Source organism: Corvus kubaryi, unplaced genomic scaffold (assembly GCF_017639235.1).
Source record: "Corvus kubaryi isolate FWS band 111438036 unplaced genomic scaffold, C.kubaryi_AGA036_p1.0 split1-131, whole genome shotgun sequence".
NCBI lineage: Eukaryota > Metazoa > Chordata > Aves > Passeriformes > Corvidae > Corvus > Corvus kubaryi.
The window spans coordinates 25,966,815-25,990,806 of record NW_024582073.1 but is presented as its reverse complement, the minus strand read 5'-3'; positions in this window follow the sequence as shown (position 1 = coordinate 25,990,806).

The window sequence follows — 23,992 nt, the reverse complement described above, 5'->3', positions numbered from 1 at the left end:
AAAAGAAACAACAAAAAAATAAAAAAATCAGCTTTCTAAATAAATTAGAGATGAACTCAGATTATCTAAAGGACTTTCACTCAAAGGGAACTGATGACTCTTCCTACTCCAGCTTCTATTTGGGAAGAACAAATGGGACAGAAGGGATGTGTCAGCTCAGGGTCAGGCTTTTCTGGAGGCACACATACCTCAGCCAACCTCACATCCCTAAAGACTGGTTGGGGTTTATGTCTGAACAGACTCACCCTGAGCATCCCACTCAAAAGTTGTGCCCAGTGACTGTGTATGGACCTGTAAGTTCATCTGAATCTCTTAGAGATATGAGATAGACAGATAACAGGTTACAGCTGCATGGGGAGCACAGGAGAGCACCTTAAGTAACAGGAAGGATCTCCAAGGAGTCTTGTGCACTCTCAGTTTACATGGGCTTGGATTCAGACAAAGACTTACAAGACACAAAAGACTGACATAGGGATGCTTGCCTGAACTCAAACACATCTCTTAAATCATAAAAAAGGCCCAGGATACCTTGGGACATGGAAGAAGTTGCTGTGGTGCTCATGGTTTCCAGTTAAAAGTCCCTTAGCTGGAGGAGAGAGCAAAGAGGCTGGAAGATGGTAGATGTGAGCCCTGATGCTCCATCCCTGGAATGTCTACAGCAAAGGGACTCTAACTTGGCTCACAGCTCTTCTGAGCTAACAGGGAAACAATGAAACTCAGTTCTGTTATTTTTTTTTGCTTTTTTTGAGTGAGAGAGAGAAGGAGGAAAAACTGGCAAGTGCAGAAAATTCAGAGAACGGACCAGATAGAAGTTATTGTTATGAAATTTCTTTGTTTCATGGCCAAGACCATTATATATCTCTGGCTGGCCAGACAAGGCATCATGTGTCTTCAGCAGAAGCTCCTCTTCTACCCAGGGAGCTGGACAGAGGAAAACAAAATTTCAGGAAGGAGCTGGCTTGAAAAGGTATCAGAGTCCAACTCAGCCTGAAGCACAGATTGTCCACCTAAGGGAATGGTACAGGACTCCACGTTTAGGAACAGGGGCACCCTGTCTGTTGTATCATGTTGGTCTTAAAAATAGAAAATGCCCCAAACAAGGGGAAAATACACCAGAACAAGACCTGTAGTGAAGTGACAACTTTTAACCCTGGGGGAAGGAGCGTGTCCCATCTGTGAGACCCATGGACCAGGTTCGGCTGGCTAAGCCTACCAGCATAAGGATTTTTTTTGAAACCCAGGTAACACGCCAGAGCTTTCTAAAGTCTTTGAGAACAACATGTAATTTGATTGCTGCTCTCTGATGGCCAGGCAAGTGGGCTGTCAATAGGAAAGTGAGAGCAAAGAAACATGCGTTAGATTAAAAAGGTATTTGCTGAGAAACCCAATGGGGAGGAGAAGTCTCCTCTTGCAGAAAGAAAACAAAGGTTCTCTGGAAGATTCAGCTCTACAAATGTTTTTTAACACACAGTTTTCTGTGGAGTTTTTTGCTTACACAGGGTTTTGACTTTACATACAAATCATAGAGAAAATGTGATACCGACTTTGGCACTGCCTGGTAGAGTAATGAGCTCTTCTTGGGAAATCTACTCCCTGAAAAAATTCAAATTCTGCTCCCAGTCCTTTCTGTTCATATGTTAGCACTGTCCTCTCACTGTAAGCACTAGCATGTATGCTTCCTGAAAGAAATAAGCAAACACAGATACACTAATATTGGAGATGCCCCCTGAGCCTTTTAAACTTTGAATTCTAAGCGTTTTGTCTAGTTTATTAAATTCTGTGTAGTTAGAAATTCCACACTTGCCTCTGTACCAGCAATCTGATCATGTAATAGTAAGGTTCAATAGCAGTTCATCTGGTTACGTGCATCAAGCCTCCCAAAAAAGACTGGGAACAGCATATTCCGTTCCTTCAAATAGAAAAAACCAAAACAACGCTCTAAAAAGACAGTAAAATATATCACAACACTTTCCAAAGTGCTGGGTAAACTCAGGTCCTTCATAACTTCTCATATGTGGTTTCTGAAAAGAAACACAGAAGTGTGGATCTTGAACAAGCCTTCTACATGGCAAAACTGAAAAAAATGCTTGTTTCTGCTGAAGAAGAAATTTTCAGTTCATAAAAGGTTTCTCACACATTCAAACACTGAACTTTTAGAAGAGGTATTTTGCTTGGTGTGGGCAGTTATGAGGAAGAACAGGCTGAATAAAGTTTGGAAGATGGCTCCAAATGCTGTGGGGTCACCCAAAAAAGTGTCACAGCACTATTTCAGGTTTCTGCCACAAGAGCGAAGAGTATCATTTCAGACACTGAAACAGTTTTACCGGAAAGAAATTATCTCCAGGAACCAAAATGAGTAGATTTTGGAGAAACAAAGGAGATCCACCAGAGACAGAAAGATCCATTCCACATGTTGAAAAGGTAATCAGGCAAAAAGAAGGTTTGAATGATATTTGGCAAGATGAGTGGGAGCTAGAATTATATTGGGGGGAGTGTGTCTGAATAAACCCTATAATGAATATTTAAATCTCTATCTTTCCTAAATTACAGAGGACACATGCTGTGGTACGGACATGACCAGACAGGGCCAGTAACAGACTGGTGTCCAAAAGCTGCAGAGAGCATCAAAAAGGCAGTAGGTGAGGAAGACCTTGCAGCACACCTGGAGAGATATCAAGGGCACATTTTGGGAGGGAGAAGGGCCTGGCAAGGACTTGGAACTGCAAGCCACTGACTTCTGTTTTGTTACTGCTGCATCCAGAATAATGCTTTCTGCCAAAGAAATACTAGGTTGTCATCTGTTTTTCCTGAGGTAAATAACCTTCATGGCCCCCACTTGGGCCAGCTGTGTAGACCAGAATGCAGCAATGTTTATTGGAATTACACTCTCACCTGAAGGCTATGTTTGTAGCTGTCAGCACATATAGATAGCTAAGAAAAATTAATCTTGGTGCCCAAAACAGTCTATAGTATTAACAGTTACAGAAGATTTGTAGCAAAAGTCCCAGAGGAGTTAAGTCCACATACAGAGGGAGAAGAAAACCCAGAATCGTGCTCTGAGCCCACTGCTGTGTTTCATTCTGCCTTTCCCAAACAGTCTCAAAAGCACCCCTCCAAATCCACCCCACAAAGACTGCGTGGCTCACTCCTCAAAGTTAACACATTGTTTGCAAAAGCTTTTCCATTTCGCGCTTTGGATTGAGTGTAAAAACTCAGCACTGAGAAACTCATAAGCAGATGCACATTTGGAACACTGAGCTCTGTACTCACGTTTCACTTCTTCATTAGACACTCACACTCAACTGCTCTGTCTCAAACTGATGGAATCAAGCCTTTGTGGTGTGAAGAATTTGCAGTGAAATGCAGTCTGGGCCCACAGACTATGACTCCAAGCTGAAGACAATTTGATAGATGGTGCACTGACCACACAGACGGGTTCAAAAGAAAGCAGTTTGGCATTCTGGAGAATTTTGAAAGTATTTTTGATCAATGGTGTTTGGAAGTCTCAGGAACATTAATTCCAAATCCAGTTTGCCAAAATGTCTACCTTAGATAGAATTTATGAGCATACATGTCAAGATATATTTAAAATCCTTTGAGACTTCCAAGTACATGAATAACACACGTATCATTACTACCTTTTTTAAACATAGCATCATATAAATCAAATGAAAGCTCCAGGCTTTCTCAACTAAGGAAAACCACTGCAATTAAAATAACAAAGGTAATACTTATTTATTAATGTACAATGTCCAAAATTCCTATTAAAATCTGTCAAGAACAGTTAAATGCAACACACTCTCAGGAACTGAAATTAACACATACTTGCTCAGAGGTTAAATCCACCACTTTGCTGTATCCGTATTTTTCATTTCAAAGGTTAGGAAGTCCCTGGTTCCTCCTTTGAAAAAGTGCAAAAGTACCATGTTAAAAAATGGAAACATCATCTGAATGTACCCACTGTCATTTATCAACTGTCTCGGGTCAAGGTACCATTAGGTGTTTACCCACAAGGCATTTGAGGATGATAATTTATCAGAAGCATTTCCTCACACTCTCTGAGATGGTGTCTGTGAATGAGGAGATTATGAAATAGCTCATTATCCAGTTCTTGCTATCTCATGGGGACTGTTCTCAGCAGTTGCAAATGGAATTCCCCCTGCATGGCAGATTATGGTAGTTGAGGACACAGGGAAGAAAATGGTTTGCATTGCCATTTCCATGCTTCCAGCCAGCAGCAGAGTTACAGGGTCAAAGGCTTGGGATGAGCAGTTTCATTTTAACTCCGTTGTTCTGAGTGTATCTTGAAGCATGAAGAGACTCTAGAATGGACACAAATTAAGTTATGGCTGAATTTTTAATGGTTTTTTTTCACAGCCATCTTATCAATTTACCAGGAGTAATTCTGTGCTGACTCTTAGGGAGCAGAAGAAATTTTGACTGTTGCTCCTTAGATAACCATCCAAACAACACAATCATAACTTCAGAGTCTATAAGAAGAAGATAAAAGAGCTTGTTATTTCCTTGGCTGATGATAATATCCTGAATGATAAGGACCAGCATGTCATTCTGCAAAACACTAACCTCATTCAAACTTGTTTCCTTGAGGCTGAACAATTGCAGTTGGATCTTGGTGTAATTCTTCATAACAATAACTGCATTTACCATTGCTGTCAGGAACATTCATTTGGTATTTCTGTGAGGTCCCCTGGCAAAGATCAGTTTTGCTGAAGAACACTGTTCATATATGCTCATATGCAGGAGATGTCCTCAGAGTGGGAACAGCACATCTCCTTCAGTTCTGCTATGGGATGGCATCATGCTGTCCCTGAAGGAGCAAGGGCTGTCACTAGTATATAATAGGAGGCCTTCTCTTTGGATTTGGTACAAGAACCTTTGGCTTGGCCAAGGCTCTATCTGCTTCTAGAACAACTCTTCCAAATCTTCAAGCACAATTAACCTTCCCCTAAATCTGGACCCTTCCTTTACTGTTTCCCATGGGGTTTCTTTATCTTCTCTTCCAAGTGCAAAATTCTGATGTTTGGTACTCTTCGTCAGGCTCTCTGTTTTCTGTCCCACCTCTGAAAAACCCACATTTCACATTCTTCCTCTTCCTCATACTTCTGTACACATACTTTTGTACATGGTAGTCAGTTCTTTTGCTCTTCTCATTTTCCACATAACTCATTAACTCAAATCCTTGCTTAAGCATGAAAATCTCATTTCAGGCATTGCACAGTTGTGGCAGATCAGTTCAAAAAGACCAAGGACAAACCAAGACCTTTGTCAGCAGAACAGACAGAGATGTGAGCAAACCAGGAGCTCAGCAATCTCTCCACTTCCTGCTTATGTAAAAAGCTGTTTTGAGCAGAAGAGATGCATTGCAGATATTCAAGTAAGGAAAAGTATTGTTAATAATCACATCCCCTCTATGAAAACTGTAAAGGACCTTCGTAAAAAGCACAATCTGATTAATGCTACCTTGTTTGCTGAACTACTTCTGCACAGTTTTAAGCTGAATCTTCCTTTAGCACTTCTTGCCATATTTAGTATCAGAGTGAGCTTGCCAAACTCAGATTTTAGTGGGACTCCTAAGATCTGTGACATCTCAGAACCAGAGATCAAGCAAGAGAAAACACCATGAGAAAGGCCATTCCATCCCCTGAAACCATTAGCCCATCAGGTGAGGCACACTTAGTGGCATATTTACTTTTGACTTAAACTTTACATGAAGTCCAGGAACAATGCAGGCTTTGGACGAGCGCCAAGGCAAAAGGGACAGTTCTGCATGTGCCACATTGTGTATGTCAAACAATGTTAACTCTGAAAGGCTTGTTGTTAGAGCCTCACTGAGGAGGTTAGCAAGAGAAAGGAAAATTGGATGTAGAAGGAGATTACATAATTCTTTTGAGTTTGCAAAAGGAATTTGATTTGGCAAATCGGAGCAGCAGAGATGTTGCTCTCTGAATTGGGGGTTTAGTTTCAACTAGTGGAAAATGTCAGTTTTGAAAGAATGAGAATACATTAATACACTGTAAGTCTGTAAAGACATTTCACAAGTGAGAATTGGCAACAAGCAGAGTGATTCCTCTATATATGTTACCTGGGGGAGTTTAAAATAATTACAATTATATACCTCTAGGACCTTATTTAATCTTAAAAGAGAAATAAATTAACTCTATCTATAACGCCTATATCTCCAAACCATTCTATGATTCTATAAATGTTCTCCTATTTTGGTGTAATCAGAAACAATTTGTGGAGTTTTTTTTCATAAATACTGCACAGAAAATGATAGTGGTAACTGCAAAAAGACAGAGTTTTACCTGTCACTGAGTAGATCATTCCAAACAAAGTTTTCTACTTCCCCCAAAGATTTAAGGGCTGTTGGGAAAAAGGAAATGGGGAGAAAGGCGACAGTAAGAATTTTCCAGTTAAGTTTTCTACCAGGTCGTCTTCCAATGGGCACAGGCACTGAGGTCTCTGCAAAGGAAATCTCTGCTTGGAGCTGATCACTGTGAAACACTCCAGAGGTGCATGGCACTTCCTGCCTTCTCTCACTGGCTTCATGGTCATGTCATTGAAGGCACTTGAGACTTTTCAGACTGTGTAGAAGGACATGCCTTGGCTCACAAACACACATATTCCAGTTGATTTTGGGGTAGTCATTTCCACAAAAGTTACATTCACACTTCCAGTAGAAGCAAGAAGGTTGGGGCTAAGCCAGGACAATCTTTAAAAAAACCAGAGTGAAGGATTTCTCTCTTCTCTGAAGAGAGAGGGTAATGCAAGCAAGGTGAGGATCATCCCTGGTCGTGTGTCCTCTTAACATATAGAAGAAGCTGGAGTAAGATTCAAATGCACTGTGTGGTTGGGGCAGAGGAGGAGAGTAGTATTAGATCAGGTGTAGCAGTGTCCTTCACATTTCTGTGCACTCACAGTGAGCCTACATTGCTCTTATCCATCACAAATCACACTTTGATCTATAAGAGTTTGGTTTGCTTTTCAGTATTTAAGGAACATTGCTCTAACATGTGAATTATGGTTATGTTTGTGAAGGAGCACCAACTCAGATTGCTGCCGGAAATGGGCAAATCCTCTGGAACCAGTTTCAGTAGAAACTAATCCTAAGAAAAGCTTATCTAAAACTTCAGCATTAAATCCTGTACAGGAGTTAGAAAGAGCTGACAGCCAATTAAATATACTGGAAACTGAAGGAAAATGTGGGGGTGGAAGAAAAATGGAGATATTTTGCTGTTGCCTGACTGTTGCCCCTGGAAAGTCATTCCATCCTGAATTTCTCCAATGCCATATCCTTTGTAAGGTTTCAAAACCAACATTTAAAATATATTTTTAAGGATAACCATGTCTGAAAGTTAAAGCCCTTTGGGGGAGAATAAAAGAGGGACTTCAAAGTAGCAAAATGCTAAATCTGGCAACTTGTTTTTAATGGAAGCAAAAACCTGCACGATTTAATACTTTAAAGTGTAATAAGAAGAGAAATGTCACACGTAGAGTTCAATTTCTACCCATGGAATTGTGCCCCTGATTTAACAAATTCCAACTTAAATGCTTCCACCACAACTGAAAAATGTTTTACTGACCTCGAGCTCATTGTACAGCAGAGGTCCAACAGTATTGCTAGGACTGGGATCAAAGAAGCCGTGGTTTTCAAAGCAGCCAGCCCAAAGTGAGCCAACTCCAGCTGGCGAACATTCTGCAATTCAGCGAGTGTTGAAGCCCCTTCTTTTGTGGAGTTTTGTTCGGGATGGGTTTCGACATGTTGCATTGAAAGTCTGTTTTAGTTTCAGAGGAGCCCCTGGTCTCTCCCTCACTGAAGAATATTGCTGCACATGATGCTACAGCAAGCTGTCTTAGATCAGTCTTCAGCCTTGCAAGAGGACCAGGCTGAGCACTGGCATTCAGCTACACTCACCCTTCTGGTGTTACAGCTTTCCTTTTAGTCCTGAGCAACAACTTTCCACATGTAAGATTGCATGAACTCATGTACTCAGTGTGTTATTGACTTATGTGGCCAAAATTATAAGCAATATCTAGTCCACCTGGATAGTTTTTAAAAATATATTTTTTTATTATTATTATCTTCTCACCAATTCAGCTTTCACTTACTCAAGCACCTGGTTTTAATACTCTGGACATGAAACATGATTCTGGATGCTGACACCAAACTGATGCATGCACTAAGATATTGGTCAGGATCTGTCTCATAAGGCAACAGTGGTATAACACATATTATCACTATGTACCAGGTTATTTTCAGCTCTTCACAGTGGGAAATTGCTGTCGTGGATAACAGAATGTCTGCAAGTTATTACATTTTGACCATTGAACCTACTGGTACTTAACAGGGATGTCAAGATTAATGTCCATGTGTTTTGGAGATGAAAGAGGTGCAAAAATGTGATATCTGATATGGCTGTTGAGCCAGCAGGGCAAACTGGTGGGAGCAGACTGAGCTGCAGTCAGGCATGAGGACTGATCAGCTCTGCCCAGCCTCTGGGTCTTCTTAGTGTACAATGGCAGAAGAGTGCCAAGGACCCAAACCAAGAGCCAGGATACTGATCTGAATGCTTCTCTTCTGGTTTAACTTGCATCAATGCCAGCTAAATGCAATGTTTGAGCAAAGGAAGGACAGACAGCAGTGACAAAAACACGGCTCAGAGCACCTGCATGGGTACCTGAGGAGAACAGGCATTGTGACATGAGCTTGCACGGCAGACCAGGGGTATTGAAACTCAAACTTGGATAATGAAAACCCTGACATTGAACAGTGAGGTGCACCAGTCAATTCAGAGCAAAATCATTGGTGCCTTTGGACTTAGGACTCCAAAAGGATGACATTCAGAGCAGGAAGAAAACTAGAGCTAACAGGAGGTATTGAATACACTCACAGGTTTGAACTACCTCTCTGTGCTTGCTGAAGGTCTGGGTGATCTCTGCAGTCTTAGGAGTCAAATTTATCTGCACAACTCCAGGTGAGCACTAACCTGAACATCTCTAATTAAAAAGCCAGCACCCAGCCCATGTGTGCTTTATTGTATGAAATTTAGTTTTCTCACTAAGCATATTAACTCAAATCATTATTTTCCTCTTGGCAGGAGCTGTCAAGACACAGAATATCCTGGCTGATACGAGACAAGAGATCATGCTCCATCTGTCCTATTGAACTTGTGCTGCAATAAAGCCTGTCAGGCAAGAGTTATATGGCCAAAAGAGAGAATAAGGTCTGGAGCCCAGGTCTTCCCTATCCCATGTGGGTTCCCTGCTGTAGGCTACTGCCCACCTTCCTTAGTCATCCTCCCAGACATATGTCAACCCACTAATGGCTTTGGTCAAACCATTCACTTGAGACATGATTTACTAGCTGCAGAATTCTTCAGACAGACTAAAGTCAAGACACCCAGACAGATTGACTGAACCAACGTGCTGCTAACACGGTACTGACTCAACACACTTGGAAAACAAACAGCAAAATAAGCTTGGCTTTCACCAAACTTCCTTTGTCCAGATGCCTTGGAGTAATGAAAAAAAAGATCCACACACGCAGAGCCTTTCACCTCAAGAAACAGCTTATTAAGGCTTTAAATGAGGAGAAAAGTCTCTCTTATTTGAGGAGAGAAATAGAGGAAGGATCAGGCAACTTGTCATCTGGCATTTACAGACGTCCACTTTTTGCTGCTCATAACAATTAGCATATCTGTGCCAATGACGATTTGCAAGTCTCTGTCTGTGCTGACTTTGGATGTGTCTCAGCTGCAGCGAGGGTGAGCTCCACAGCATTTTGCCATTCTGAGTTGCCTAGTTATCCATATTACCCTCATCCAGAAACCAGGGCAGACCATCAGACATGTCTCTTTTTAGTGCATAATGAGGATGTGGTAAGTGAAGCCTAAGATCCAGAAGCTGGGAAAGGATCCCACCGTTTGGGTGTATTCGTTCAGTTTCTGGGTTTTGGTGAAAAGCTTGGCAAAAACTACAACATAGCAACACTACATACATGATGAATGTAGATTATGACACCTCTCAAGATGTTTCCCTCTCTCCTGCAATGTCCCAGATAACTTAGCCAAGCAGATGTTCACCATTATTTTGAGCCATGGAAAAATGCAAGATTCACACTAAAAGAAAAAATATGGAACGTGGAAGACATCTGAACTATTCTCTGTTTGCTTTGTCTTGCAAGCAATGAGGAATTTGTTTTTTCTGAGTCAGAGCTGGAACTGGAACAGAGACACCTCATGTTCTGGAGAGATCTCACTATCCAGAAACTCCAGGCTCTATGAAAGACGAGGCCTGTGTCTCTCCCTCAAAGAAACGTCCTGCTTTTCTGTAGAAAAGAATCACTTTTCTGTGAAACAGTCAGAGAAAGAAAGAAGAGATCTTTCTGATGATATTCCACTCATTCTCTTGTTCCAGCACATTATTTTGCCCCGGGTTGAAGGAGAAAAGACAGACCCAACTGTGCTCAAGGTGCAGCGGCTTCTGGCCCCATTGTCCTTCTGGTGATAATGTTTGTTCCATAATTATAACCCCAGTTCCCTCTCAGCCATGAAGCTTTCAATTTCTATAACACTTCAAGACTCATTTCTATCTAGGATGAAATACATCCCTTGAAGTTTTCTGGGAAAAGTGTTGGTGATAAAAATCCGCTATTGTCTGTTGTTGGCACTGAAGGAAGGCTGTTGGACCATGGCATGTAGCCACTCCCTCCCACCTTTCCTTCCCAGTGTTAGCACTATCGTTTCTGACCCAGATAAATGCATTGTTCCCTGAAGCAGGGAGAATGAAGTTATTCTGAACTGATAAGGCTCCTCCCTGACTATTCACTGCTTGGACTCTGTTACCAGAAAGATGGTCCCCATCTGACTTGGCTGCTCCTCTTGGAATAGCCCCAGATCTTCTCTATACTCCAAGTAGTTTAAGCTTTTTTCTTCTCTGTGCAGCAGATTACCCCTGGAGCACCAAAGAATCACAGAATCACAGAACATCCCAAGTTGGAAAGGACAAAAGGATCATTGAGTCCAACGCCTGGCCCTGCACAGGAAAACCCCAAAAATCCCACCATGTGCCTGAAAGTATTGTTCAAACACTCCCTGAGCTCTCTCAGGCTGTGACCACTGCCCTGGGGATCCTGTTCTAGTCCCCAAACACCCTCTGAGTAAAGAACCTTTTCCTAATATCGAACATAAACCTTCCCCTGACACAGCTTCACACCATCCCTCGGGTCCTATCGTTGGTCATGCCTGTTTCCAACATGGTGCAATGACAACACAGCTTCTGGAATTGCTGCTCTTTCCAGCTGCCATGTGAAAGGCAATGGATGCTGCACACAGCTTCTCCTTCCACTCCTAACCACGCCAGGCACTACTGCTCAGCTTGCACTGCTCTGGTAGGATCAGGTCCTCACTGACCTGGCTGCCCCTCAGTTTTTCCCTGGGACCTGGGGAAGCCAGCTCTGGGGCAGTGTCAGTGTCTGGCTCCATCCCTCCGTGCCAGGCCTGAGAACAGAACGTTTAGTGCAGTCTCAGGAAATGGCAGTTCTGCCGAAGGTCAGGGTTTGTGAAACAGACAGCTTTTTTTTTTTCCCTTCTTTTCCCTTTACTGGGGAGTTTCTTTTACTCCCTTCTCCCTCCTCACCCCACACTTTCCCTGGGCCTGTTCCAAGAACAACCCTCGTGCCATTCTCTCTACCAAAGGCACAAAGAGCTTCTTTTACCGACCCACTGGCTGTTCAGGATACAAAGAAGTTAAACTAACAATGTGGCGATGCAACAGCCCATTACAGGCAGGTCTGGATGAGTCACAGAAATAAAGAGTAGGAAGGGATTTAAGGGGCCACCTTCCCCTCTCCCCCAAGGCAGTCCATGTATTTTCTCCTACTACACTTTCCAGTGACCTGGTATTTCTGTTCCTTTGGAGTACAGCAAGGTCTCGGTTTCTCCTCAGGAATGGTATTTATTGTCAGGATTTATCACTCCTCGGAACAAGTTTGTTCAGTCATTACTCTTATTTAGAGAATACACCACATTTAACTGAGGAGTTCAACCCCAGAACAAAATACCATCTGAAAACAGCATTTTAAGTGCACATTTAATCTTGGAAAGAGGCTAATATTCTTCTCTGAAAGCATTTCTAAGATCTGGGTTGCCTAACAGCTAAGTTCTGGGCAGATTCTGACGGAATGAATGCTACATGCATTATATGGTGACTGGCACCATTTTCAGGTACCTGCTGTAGTTTGCAGAGATTTAGAAAGGAAGCTTGAAGATTTAGAAAGAAAACCAGAATTACTGCATTCAACTGCTTAAAAAAACCCCAACCCAAAAAACAACAAGCAAATGCTAGTTCCACACTTGGGTTTCCAGTCAGTTGTGGTTAGATGTGGCATCATCTCAGCTTTATTGGCATCATCCATCAGAGATTTCTGTCCCTTCAGCCAGCCATATCAGAGACATCCACCTGGTCATCCTCATCTTGCACATGAGTATGTGCAAGATAATTTGTCCACTCATCTCTGGACACAGCTCCAAGCCATGCACAGTATCTTCCACTGACTCTTGTGCCTCGTTTGCAGACTGTTTTACCTATTTTACCCTGACTAGAAGGGTATTCTCATTGCTCTAGTGATGAGGAAAGGTCTTCAACTCCTTTTGGACTGAACAGAAGAGGTTGGTACCATCTCTTTACATGTCTCGGAGTACAGATATCATCCACAGCACTGTGACATTGCAGTAGGTCCCACTGAACAAACAGCCCCGGGAGTGTGGCAGCCCAGATGTGTGGTAGGACAGACCCCCAGGGTGTGGTGGTGTGGTGGGACCAGGACCACGGTCCCCACTGCTGTGAGAGCTTGCAGTTTGGGAAGAACCCCTTGCTGGGCACAGAGGCTGCAGAAGTGCCTGATGGTGATACTCTTGCTCTCCTCCAACACCTGGACAAAGCCCGGGGAGTTCTGCTTTTTATGGGAAGGTGAGGCACTTCCAAGAGTAATAAAACAACCTGAAAGAACACACAGCACACATAAAAATGCCAAATTCAGTTTTTCTTCTGCACCTCAAAATACAGAGGCCACTGGGGGCCTACCTGAGTTTTTCTCTGCTGTGGCTCAACATGGTCTCACCTGGAGACCAGCTGAGTGTGTTCTTGCTAACAGACAAATAACATTCCTCTAAAGAGCCCATTAAATTAGAGCCTGCTACTGTGATCCAAGCAGGTTTGCAGTCTGCAGCTGCAAAGCATCTGCCTGTGGCTCTCCCTGGATTCCTAATCCCTCCTACAGAGCTTGAGGCTCTCCAGGACAAGTCAGACTCTGTCACCCATGGCATGTCACCCTGCCAGGCACTAGCTCAGTAAAAGGGCACCTGTGTTATGTCCCTGTGCCAACACCATTAACCAAATATCACCCCCATTATTCCCAAAGAGGTCAAAACAATTTTCACATCAAGGTCTGCAAACAAAGGAAGCCTGTCATCTACAGGGTAAATATTAACAACCCTTGGACTATTTGCAACCTAATTAAACACTTTTATGGAATATTTCCTCTTCATGTGTAAAATCTGGATGCTATTTCTGTCCAGTACAAATCTCTGGATGTATTAGCTACTGTTAGATAAAATAAAGAAAAAAAACCCCAACAGCCCAAAATAATGAGTTCTTAATGTTTTTATTTTAAGGACATAATTTCAGTGCTGAATAGAATAAAGTGTCTGACTGAGCTTAGTCCAACCTCATCTACAGTTTCATAACACTAGATGGAGATCACTGTTGGCTGATAGCACTAAAATTACTAGTAAGGTTTTTTTTATCTTTTAGGGATGGGACTTAAAAGAAAAGTTTGAATCTCTAATTCTTTTTTTTTTCCTTAACCAAAACCATTATTATGAAGTTCTCTTCAATTTGTCCTGGAACAGCTTCAGTCATAGCTCAATTCAAGTGGAAACTGAACTGAAAAATTCATTGGTTCCTCTCTCTGGGCTTTACTAAGTAATTTTGTAATAAAGCTGCATGGAAACAGAAGCTCCAAACTTCCACTTTGTGAAGAAGTTTGGAAATTCCAGACATGCTTCTGCCAAATCAGAGCAAACCCTCAAATATTGCAAGATTTTACATGAGTGAAAAATTATCTGAAAAATTACCTTCTTATTTGTCCAAAATATTTTTTAGAAAACATCCTTTAATTGAACTTTTAAAGGGTACTTGAACACAAATTTAAAAAACCAAAAATCAGAAGATGGTTCAAAATGGAAGGAGAGTGGGCTCAATTTCTAAATGTACAAATGGAAAGTTTTAATTCTTTGGTAACATTTTTAATGTTTCTTTTTTCCAATAGGCAAGTAATTGACCACCCTTTATGAAATGTATTAATTTTGGCATCTTTTTCAATCTAATTATGTCCTTCAAAATTTCTCTGACCAATCCTTTTATAATAAAAGGAACACTAGTTACATGTATGTGGAAAGGGTTTTCCATTAAAAATGCTTTTTTTTGATGGTGAGGATATGTATTCTCAGCATCACAGGCTGAAAAAAATTAACAGCACCATTGAAGACCTATTCCATTAGCGACAGCATTAGATATGGCACTTGGCTCACTTCAAACAGAGAACTTCCCAAAGTTAATGGGACTAACAGGGTCCTTTTCCAACACAAAATGAGGCAGCACATGTGAACTGCTTTATTGAGTTGGAACATAAGAACATAATCTCGGAAGATCTGATCTGTGCTCCTGCCCTGGCCATAAATGTGACAGGTGGCTTTTTGTACCTACTCGTTTTACAAAGAGGGACAGCATCAAATGAAGCTTAAACTCATGAAAAATAACAAAGACTTGAAATTCCTAAGTGTTCCTAAGAGTTTGAGCACACCTACACAGTGCAAGGAGCTCTCTAGACCAAACAGACTCCAGTTCAGGATCCACATACGAGGCATATTAACACCCTGAATAGTGTTGGGTTAGTTAAAGCTGCTTGCTGACTTGTTAATCAAAAGTGAGTATTATCCAGGAAATAATGGCTCCAAATAATGATCATGTTCTGAGCCTCAATCAGTCCAGAAATTTTTATTTTCTTTTATTATTTTTAAAATAAGCTCCTGATTTTAACTTGCAATAAAAATATATGTAAACTTCCAGTGGGTTTAGTCAGCTCAGACTGATACAACAAAAGCAGGGCAAGTGAAATCCTGGAATGATCTGTATAAGACTCTTTTTAGCATGTATTTTCCATACACAGGCTTATATTACAGAACAGCTAATCAATGGAAACATTGTGCTGACATCTGTGTGTAAAATCAAGACCTTGATGTTGACACCTTTCAAATATTTATAGTAGTTATTGTACCAACACCTTCGTGATCTCTCAGCCAAGTTACACACACGTGCCCACGTTTTCAAAGAGTCTCTCAAGCCGTGTATTTTTTGCTGTAGGCTGCAGTGCATATCAAATTTGTAATAAGAATATGTTTGTGCAACTTTCCACCCCAAACTCAGAATCATTGTGCATGAATAACACTGATGTGCACAGTGTTTGATTGCTAGCATCAAAAGCTCAAGTCCTAATTTCACAAAGTATTTCAAATTAAAATGACAGGACTTTTAAGGATTCATGAGGTTTTAATGCAATTTAACTGGGTGCTTTCCCTCCTCCACACAACGTCAGAGCAAATGCAGGCTGAATCTAGACCACAGGGCAACACCTCCAAGCTACCCCTGCTCCAGGACATCTCTCCATAGTGATAGCATGACTTGTCCCAACCATTTCTCAGTGTCATAGCAGCACAGCTGTACAAGGGACAGCCAGTGTTAACTCTACATGGATCCATGTAAACCTTCTTCCACCCTGGAGCTTCTCAGTGTACAGTATTACAGCATGGACACCCACTGATTTGGGAACCAGCAAATGCCAAATATAACCTTAAGAGAAGGCGCTGGATGGGGTCCACCTCACTTGCACATGAGGTGCTGGGTGAGCTGCCCAGCTCCAGTAGTGGGGTAGGATGAGAGGAGGGGAGAAGGATGACAGACCCTCTGGAGGCATCTCCCTCACCTTCCACACTACTCAACAAACCTGAACAGTGCTTTCACACTGAAGATAGAGCCTGCAGGGAGACCAGGCTAGAAGCCCACAAGGCCCACACTGCAGGCAGCCAGCTCTGGTTTGTATTTGCATCCCAGATGGGTCATAGCCTTTTGTGATCACCTGGGACAAATAATTTTGGCTGCCTCAGTTCTCACCTATAAGACACAAAGTTATCCCTCCTCTCTGAACAGTCTTACCTTTTAATTTGAAAATCCAACTTAGCAGCTGCACATTTTAGTGTCTTGCTGCTGTGCTTGTGGCACAAGCCATACTTTCCTCCAGAGACGAGAAGCTTCTGTTGATCTTAGATTAGAATATGGAAAAAGAGATATTACAGTCCCCTTGAGAAGATCTCATTTGTCATTTAGAAGTTTGCTAAGGAATATTTAATATTTTTTCCAGCAGAGGGGAAAGTGAATAAGGATCCAGTTTTCAGCATTCTTTGTTTGCGTGAAATTGTGAAGTCTAGAAACATCCCAGGCAGACACATGGAAGACTGCTTGTGTGACACTGGTCCAACACTTTTCAAAATACTATAAATATTTAAATAAAATAGGCTCTTGCAAAGTTCAGACACTTACATGGATGTTTTTCTTCTGAGGTACAGTTACTCCCTACTCATATGTAGAAACTGGATGAGTATTCATTGCACAGGCAATTTCTCCGGTTAGATCTCACAGCCAAAATAACAGTCGTATTTAGGAGCTGCATTGGTGTTTTAACAGACTAATAAAAGGCAGCCCTGTGTCCCATCTCTAAATATTGGCACTCAAACTGTTTGGTTGGAAGCAGTTGCCTTGTATACGTGTATACTTACAAAGATTTTCTGTTTCTGTTGCTGACAGAAAGAAACTACTGTTCTTCTACTGAATAAACAGGTCATTGTGGATTTCTCTCTTCCATTGCCTCAGCCACTACAGAAGTCCTTAGGTCAAGAATTAAGTCATATTCTTTGGGTGTGGGGGTTGCTCTTGATCAGTAAAGAGGTGACAAATGAAATGTAGCACCTTTGCCCCATGTCGAAGTTAATCCATAAATGCATGAAGGAGTGAGGTACATGTGTAAGTTTTCAGAGAAATTCAGAGAAATTCTCTTGAGATTGATTTCGTCTCCATATCAAAACATTAGATTCCATTGCAATGATGAGAGACACATGCAGTTCCCCCCAAAAGGGAAGGAACCTAGACCTAAGCTGGATTTGACCACCACATTGGAGTCACCCTCATGACTTGAAAGTGTTGCATCCATGGAGAGGCAGTAAGTTTGCAGTTCATGTTTTATTTGTGGGCTTTGAAAGCAGAACATCGTTGTATCAGTGTGTCCATATGACACAGACACTTGCTCTCTTGGCCCACAAGTGGGTCCAGTGACGTCTTTGCTCACTGAAGGTCTTCCAGCAGGCACTGGCTGAAGTCACTTCCCAAGAATGGCAGGAGGTGGAGAAATCAGTCATTTCACATGGGAAATTTTCACAAAGGTTAATTGTCCTTCTGTAAAAATATGTCTGGCTTCAACTTGGCCATGTCTCTGTCCATAAGAGTGGAAGTATGATTGGTCTCAGTACTTTTCTGTGTGAAAGAACATAAAGACTGAAATTACTTCATCTCTTGACCTTTATTTTCAGTCTTCTTCTGATAACCTAAGAACTTGCTTCATAAATCTCTCATTACAAATTATTTTCTTTGGCTGTGAAGAACGTTTCACTGCAATAAAACCTTTCTTATTTTTTTTTTCCCTTGACCTCTCTTCCATCTCATAATATCTCTATTAAGACATGGATAGTACAGACACAGTATTCCAGGGTCTGTCTAATTAAAGCATTTAATGGAAGTAAAGTCACATCCCCCACTCAGTCTTGCTGCTCCTATTTGCCAAGAAGAATCACGTTTCTTATAGCACTGTACAGAAGAAATCACTGGCACCTTGATACGCCCTTAGTACAGACAGGATTGTACACATGCCACTACGTCCCTATGTGCAATATTATAGAGCCACCATACCCTGAGAAATTGTTGGAAGTGGCATATTTAATCACTTCTAGCTGCAGTTAAATCATCAGTGATGTCCCAGTGACACTGTCAGTGTTGCCATTATATTTGTCTGTGGTTTGGAATGTTTTGGATTACACTAAGGAGAAAAATGCAGCTTTTTTTTTTTTTTTTTTTTTTTTTTGCCAGACAGGATGTAAATGGCTTTGCAATTTTCAATAATGTTCTAACCCGAATTGTGTGTAAGAAACAGTGTAATGTTCCCACACATGGGGTTAGCTCACTGCAATGAGGACAGTTTTATGGCCTCCTTTATTTCTTTGAAATGCAATGTGAAAATGTGAGGATTTTATTTCTGTTATTGAAATGTTGCTCAATCAGCAGTCTGACTCCTGTTTCTGTGGCCTTCTCCTGGGAATCACAGAGGACTCCAGCAGGCAGGTGCCCAGCTCTTCAGGAAAACATTACCATGTAAAATATTTAACAATGGCCCATTTTCTCCCAACTGTTTGTCAGCCATTCGAATAAAACATTTGATTATACCACAAGCTGCCAAAACATCATTTAAGCAAATTGCCTGGGGGGAAAAAGAAGAGTGGAAAGATGCAAGTCATAAAACATCAAAACTTTTGTGGTAAAAGAATGTGACGAAAGTATTTTTTTCCTTATTTCTTCAACAATGAACAGTGCCTGTTACCTTTTTATCCAGCACTACAAGATTTAGATGAAAAAAAAGTCTTCTAAGACTAAAAAGTGAATGTACAATAGGTATGAAGATGTTCCTTCCTTCTTCATGTCCTTAAGACATACTGTGTCTCAGCTTACTATTTTTCTATATATGCACATGCAGAAACACAATTACTGTAAAAAATGTAATACCAAATCTTGGACACATGTTTTCAATACCACACTCACAAAAATTCAGAGCATAGATGTACGCACAAGTCTTGATGGTTGGAGAGCTGGGAAAATGTGCCTTGCGGAGAAATGTCAGGCGCTCACTCTCCTGAAGTCCTCAAAGAGATCAAGGGGGGGATGTGATTTCAGTGTCAAAAAGATTACACTTTTTCTTTAAAGATAGCATATATCAGGTATCAAAAGGCTTTTTAACATAGCACAGAATGGCTGAAAGTTAAAGACAAAGACATCCCAAAAAGAAATGTGTGACAATTATCTAACAGAGTGGTTGAGTCTGAGGAAACAAATTACCAAAGGAAATGGTGGGTTCCCAACTCCTGAAGAATCCCCCAGACATCGCAATCTTCATGGAAACAAGGCACTTGGATGCATGTAGAAGTTACTCAGTGAAATATAATGGCTCTGTCACGACAAAGAGCAGAGGAGAAACAAATATGTCTCCTTTTTCCCCTAGAATATGTAACTGCAAGGCTGATCAGTCTCTGCTCTCCACACTCCTTCCCCAAAATACCCTGGGAAATGGGCAATGCTGATTACCAAACCCTATGCTGCTGTTTATTATTATTTAATTTTTGTTATGATGGTGCCTAAAGTGCAGGGCACATCATGATAACCTTTACACAACCAAATTGCCTCTGTCTACGGGCCCCTTTGTTCACATCCTCTTCAACTGTCTTACTTTTCACTGGACCTCATGGGATGTCACAAAGGATACGAGTGTCCCACAAGTAAATTCCAAGCAGAAATAAGTGTTTAGGAAAACAGGCAAATATAATGAGTGAAATAACCATCACACACATTCACAGCTAATGGCAGAATTTGCATCCCACCCTCCTTTTACCCTAAGGACTATTTGCTGTATTTAATGTGAACCTGCCTCCCTGTTAGAATGGGGGAATTCCAAAGCCTCAATAACTGTGATTGTCCTTAGCATTCTCTCCCTAAAAATATCAGTTGTGACCAAATATGTGCAGACAGCAAAAGCCTCAGCCTCCACTGAATGCTGCAGCTACTGAAACCAGCTGAAGGTTTTCAGGAAAGAGAGATAAAGGGCTGCTAGAAATCCCATTCTTCATATCTGCCACAAAACAGACTCTAATCAGAGCATACCCTCCAATAACTCATCTAAGCGACTGAGCTTAGGATCACAAGAGACAGCCTGTTAGACTGAACTGGCTAGCATTGGCTTTGGGGGTGCTCATATACTGTAAGTGCAGGCCTTCTTCTCTGGTTTTCATTTACAGCCTTTTCCCTCTTTCAAATCTCTTACACTTCATTGCTTCTATTTCAAGATTTTAGCCATTTGGGTATTCTGAGGCATATTTTTAGCATATTATTTGACTTTATGAAGTCAAATAATCATGTTTCTATGTTTAATAGGGGTGAAAGGCTGCAATTTTTTATTCTGTTACGATAGCACAACCTGCAAAAGTCTGGCTTTCTAAGGAATGTATTGAAACACCAAATAAACCAACCAACCAACCAAACAAACAAAAAACAAACAAAAAACAAGTTGTCTTTCTCAGAGACAAAGCAATAGATATAATTTCATCCTGTTTCCAATATTGATTTTTTTAAAGGAAATTTCTTTGCCTGCTGCAAAGTATGGAGTTTCTGTCATCTCTTTTTTTTACGTTACCTTTCAGTTATTCACAATGGCCCTATCTCTGTTGCTTTTGCTGCTATTGCTCCAGGATACACAAGATTTTTGTGCTGAATTTATGGTTTTGTGGTGATCATCAGCACCAGCGATCACAGACAGCCTCAGGCTGGTGGGACCAAGGTTCTGGAAGCAGCATTGCTGATGCTCCCAGCAGGGAAATGTTTCAGAGCCGAAGCCTCTGGGCTAAACTGAGAGCAGAGATATCCAACCAGGTGGTCGTGATGGCGCCTTCTAGTTGTAGATTCAATAAAGCTCAGTAAGGCATGACAAATTACAAACATTGCTCTGAGGGGAAAATGCAGGGATTTTTGTACTGCCAACTCTGTTTCCAGTCACTTTAGGCACCTCCTTTGTTTGGATGTGTTTGAAAAGAAAGGTGCTTAAACCCACTGCACAGCTTCTCATACTTGAGGTCACTTCATGAAAAAATCCACAGTGTGAAAGTCTGCCAGAGGAAGCAAGCTACTTAGAGTCAGGTGCAGGGAAGAACAGGGGAAAAACGAATGCTTGTGTTTTGCTGAGAACAGTTGGCCCTGAGCTTGTCCCACTCTGTGATTATGCTCTAAGCTGCCCATACTCTTTACATAGCCAACACAGAGACAGACACTTCCAAAAGAGGATTTCCCCACAAAAAAAAGTCTAAATCACACCTGGGGCCATCTTTCTTTGCACTGAGCACAGAGGATGCTCTGCTAGGTCAGGCAGGACAAATCAGAGCTGAAATATGTGAAGAGTGACCCAGGTCACCCAGGTAGCGCAGTGATGCTCCACATCACACCCAGGGCAGAGCGCTGGGGAGGTCATCAACTTCTCTGAGCATTGTGCTTTGAATTCCAGTCCTCTGTGAGCTCTTATAAACTGGTTTATAAAATGGGAAGGGTTGTGTCTCACACACCACACCAATTGAACTCCCAGAAAGCAATTACCTTTGGGAAATTGATAGATTTCTGTAGGTTTCTCAGGGTGAGAGCTACTAAAGATGACACCTGAGAACTGAAACCGATGAGAGGGCACCTGTGAAACCCCATTAGCAGCTCCCTTATGAGCTCCTGTTTTGCTGGTCTGAACCCCTGGCAGGAAGATTTTCTAATGATATGAATCACAATGACATGACAAACGAATTAAATCAGCAAAGTCCCGTTTCATTTACAAGGCTCAGCTTTCATTATTTCCCATTGCAAAGGAAGTGCAAGACTAAAACATCTGGTCCTGTCGATGGGCTTTCAGCCAAAGCTTCAACGTCTGCCACTGAGCTGAAACAACAGCAGCCTAATCTCAGTATTGTCTTTAGCTTTCTCAAAAACTTTTCCTCCCCAACGAGAAAGCAGAAAGAAATCTTCCCTCGGTGTTTTATTTCAGGCACAGCATGTTGAGCTGCAACCACACACCAACAGCAGATACTTTCCTTCCACAATCCTCCCACTTCCTAAAGGCAATAAAAGTTCAGACCAGGGGGTTCATCAGGGATAAGCAATTAATTTTTCTCAAAAGATATTTTTTTACCAAGGTCAGTTTTGCAGGAAATGGTACCTTGTTTCTGAACTGCTGGGAAATGATCCCAGGGAATGTGGAAGAACACCGAGAAGTACAGAGGTCCCAGCAGAAATGAAGGAATTTTATGTCTGAGATCCTGATAAGATTCAGGGGGAAATATATTTCAGAACAGATTCTGACATGTGTTTCTACAGAGTGCCTGAATGCAGATAGCCTTATATATACATTAAATTTTACACTTCTAAAATGTCTCCCATGTCACTAGTGTGAATCATAATTGATTTAAGTACATCAAAAGTCTGTTATAAAGTAAATAGTTGTACAAGTTGGGTGGTTTGCTGAACAAGATAGACCATTTTGTTAGCAAAAATATAAAAATAAAACGCTCTGAAGTTTCACAGGTTCAATCTAAGCAACCACTGGCTGTTTCAGGAGAGAAGAAACTCTTTCAATAAGCAGACTACCTGTGTGCAGTAAGACATCAAAAAATCCCTAATTCTATAAATACATCAGCAAGAAGAGTTAAGAAGAATCTCCATCCTTTATTGGATGGGGGGGAATCACAGTGACACAGGATGAGGAAAAGGCTGAAGTATTTAATGCCTTCTTTGCCACAGTCTTTAATAGCAAGACCAGTTGTTCTCTGGCTACTCAGCCCTCTGAGCTGGAAATCAGGAACAGGAAGCAGAATTAAGCCCCCATAATCCAAGGGGAAATGGTCAGAGATCTGCCACATCCCTTAGGCACACACAGGTCTATGGGGCTGATGGGATCCACCCAAGAGGACTGAGGGAGTTCATGGACAGGCTCACTGAGCCACTCTCCATCATTTCCCAGCAGTCCTGGCTCACTGGGGAGGTCCCAGGTGACCAGAGGTCAGCAAATGTGACACCCATCTACCAGAAGGGCCTGAAGGGGGATCTGGGGAACTACAGGCCTGTCAGTGTGACCTCGATGCCAGGAAGGGTCATGGAGCAGATCATCTGGAGTGTGATCCCACAGCACGTACAGGACAACCAGGGCATCAGGTTAGTGATGGCACCAGCCAGCACAGGTTAATGACAGCTAAGTCCCTCTTGAATAACCTGATACCTCCTGGTTTAATTTCTTCCTCCTTTGAAATAACTGTTTCTAGATGATGTAATGTCTAAAATAGCGCTTGCACATTGAGAAAGATGGATACAACTATTGTCCTGCAAAGAAGACAAGAAAAAGTGAACTGATGTGCTTGGTCCCCAGCTCTGCCTGTGGTTTTACCAGCAGGATCTGTAGTGACTGCCCAGGATCTCTAAGAAAAAAAATCACATTGGTTCTTTCTTGGATATTTGGGTGTTAAATCTCTGTGATTGATCTTGCAGAGAGGACAAGGTGATGGAAAGCAACCTGAAGCAACTGCTCATAAAAAAAAGCCATCTCCCCAAGAATTACACTAATACTCAGGAAAGTGCTGTTTAAACTCCAGTAGCAATCACCAAAGAGAATTTACTTTGTGTCTGAAAAGACAACTGACAACACAGCTTCCTTTAAACAGCCATTACTGCTCCAGATGCTGGGAAGTATTTCTTAAGTCAAACATGCCTCAGCAGATGTGATATCTCACCCTTTTGGTACTTACAGGCAACACATTTTTGGGTGAGCTTTCAGCAGACACTTTACATTTTGTCCCCCTTTTCCTCTTCCCCCTCAGCAGGCAAACGAAGCTGAGCAGCTCCACAGACTGAATTTAGCTCATCCTAAAGTGAGAAAATTTCAGACAACTCACTCCAATTTTATGTCCATCCGTCCGTCCTTCCTTCCTTCCTTCCTTCCTTCCTTCCTTCCTTCCTTCCTTCC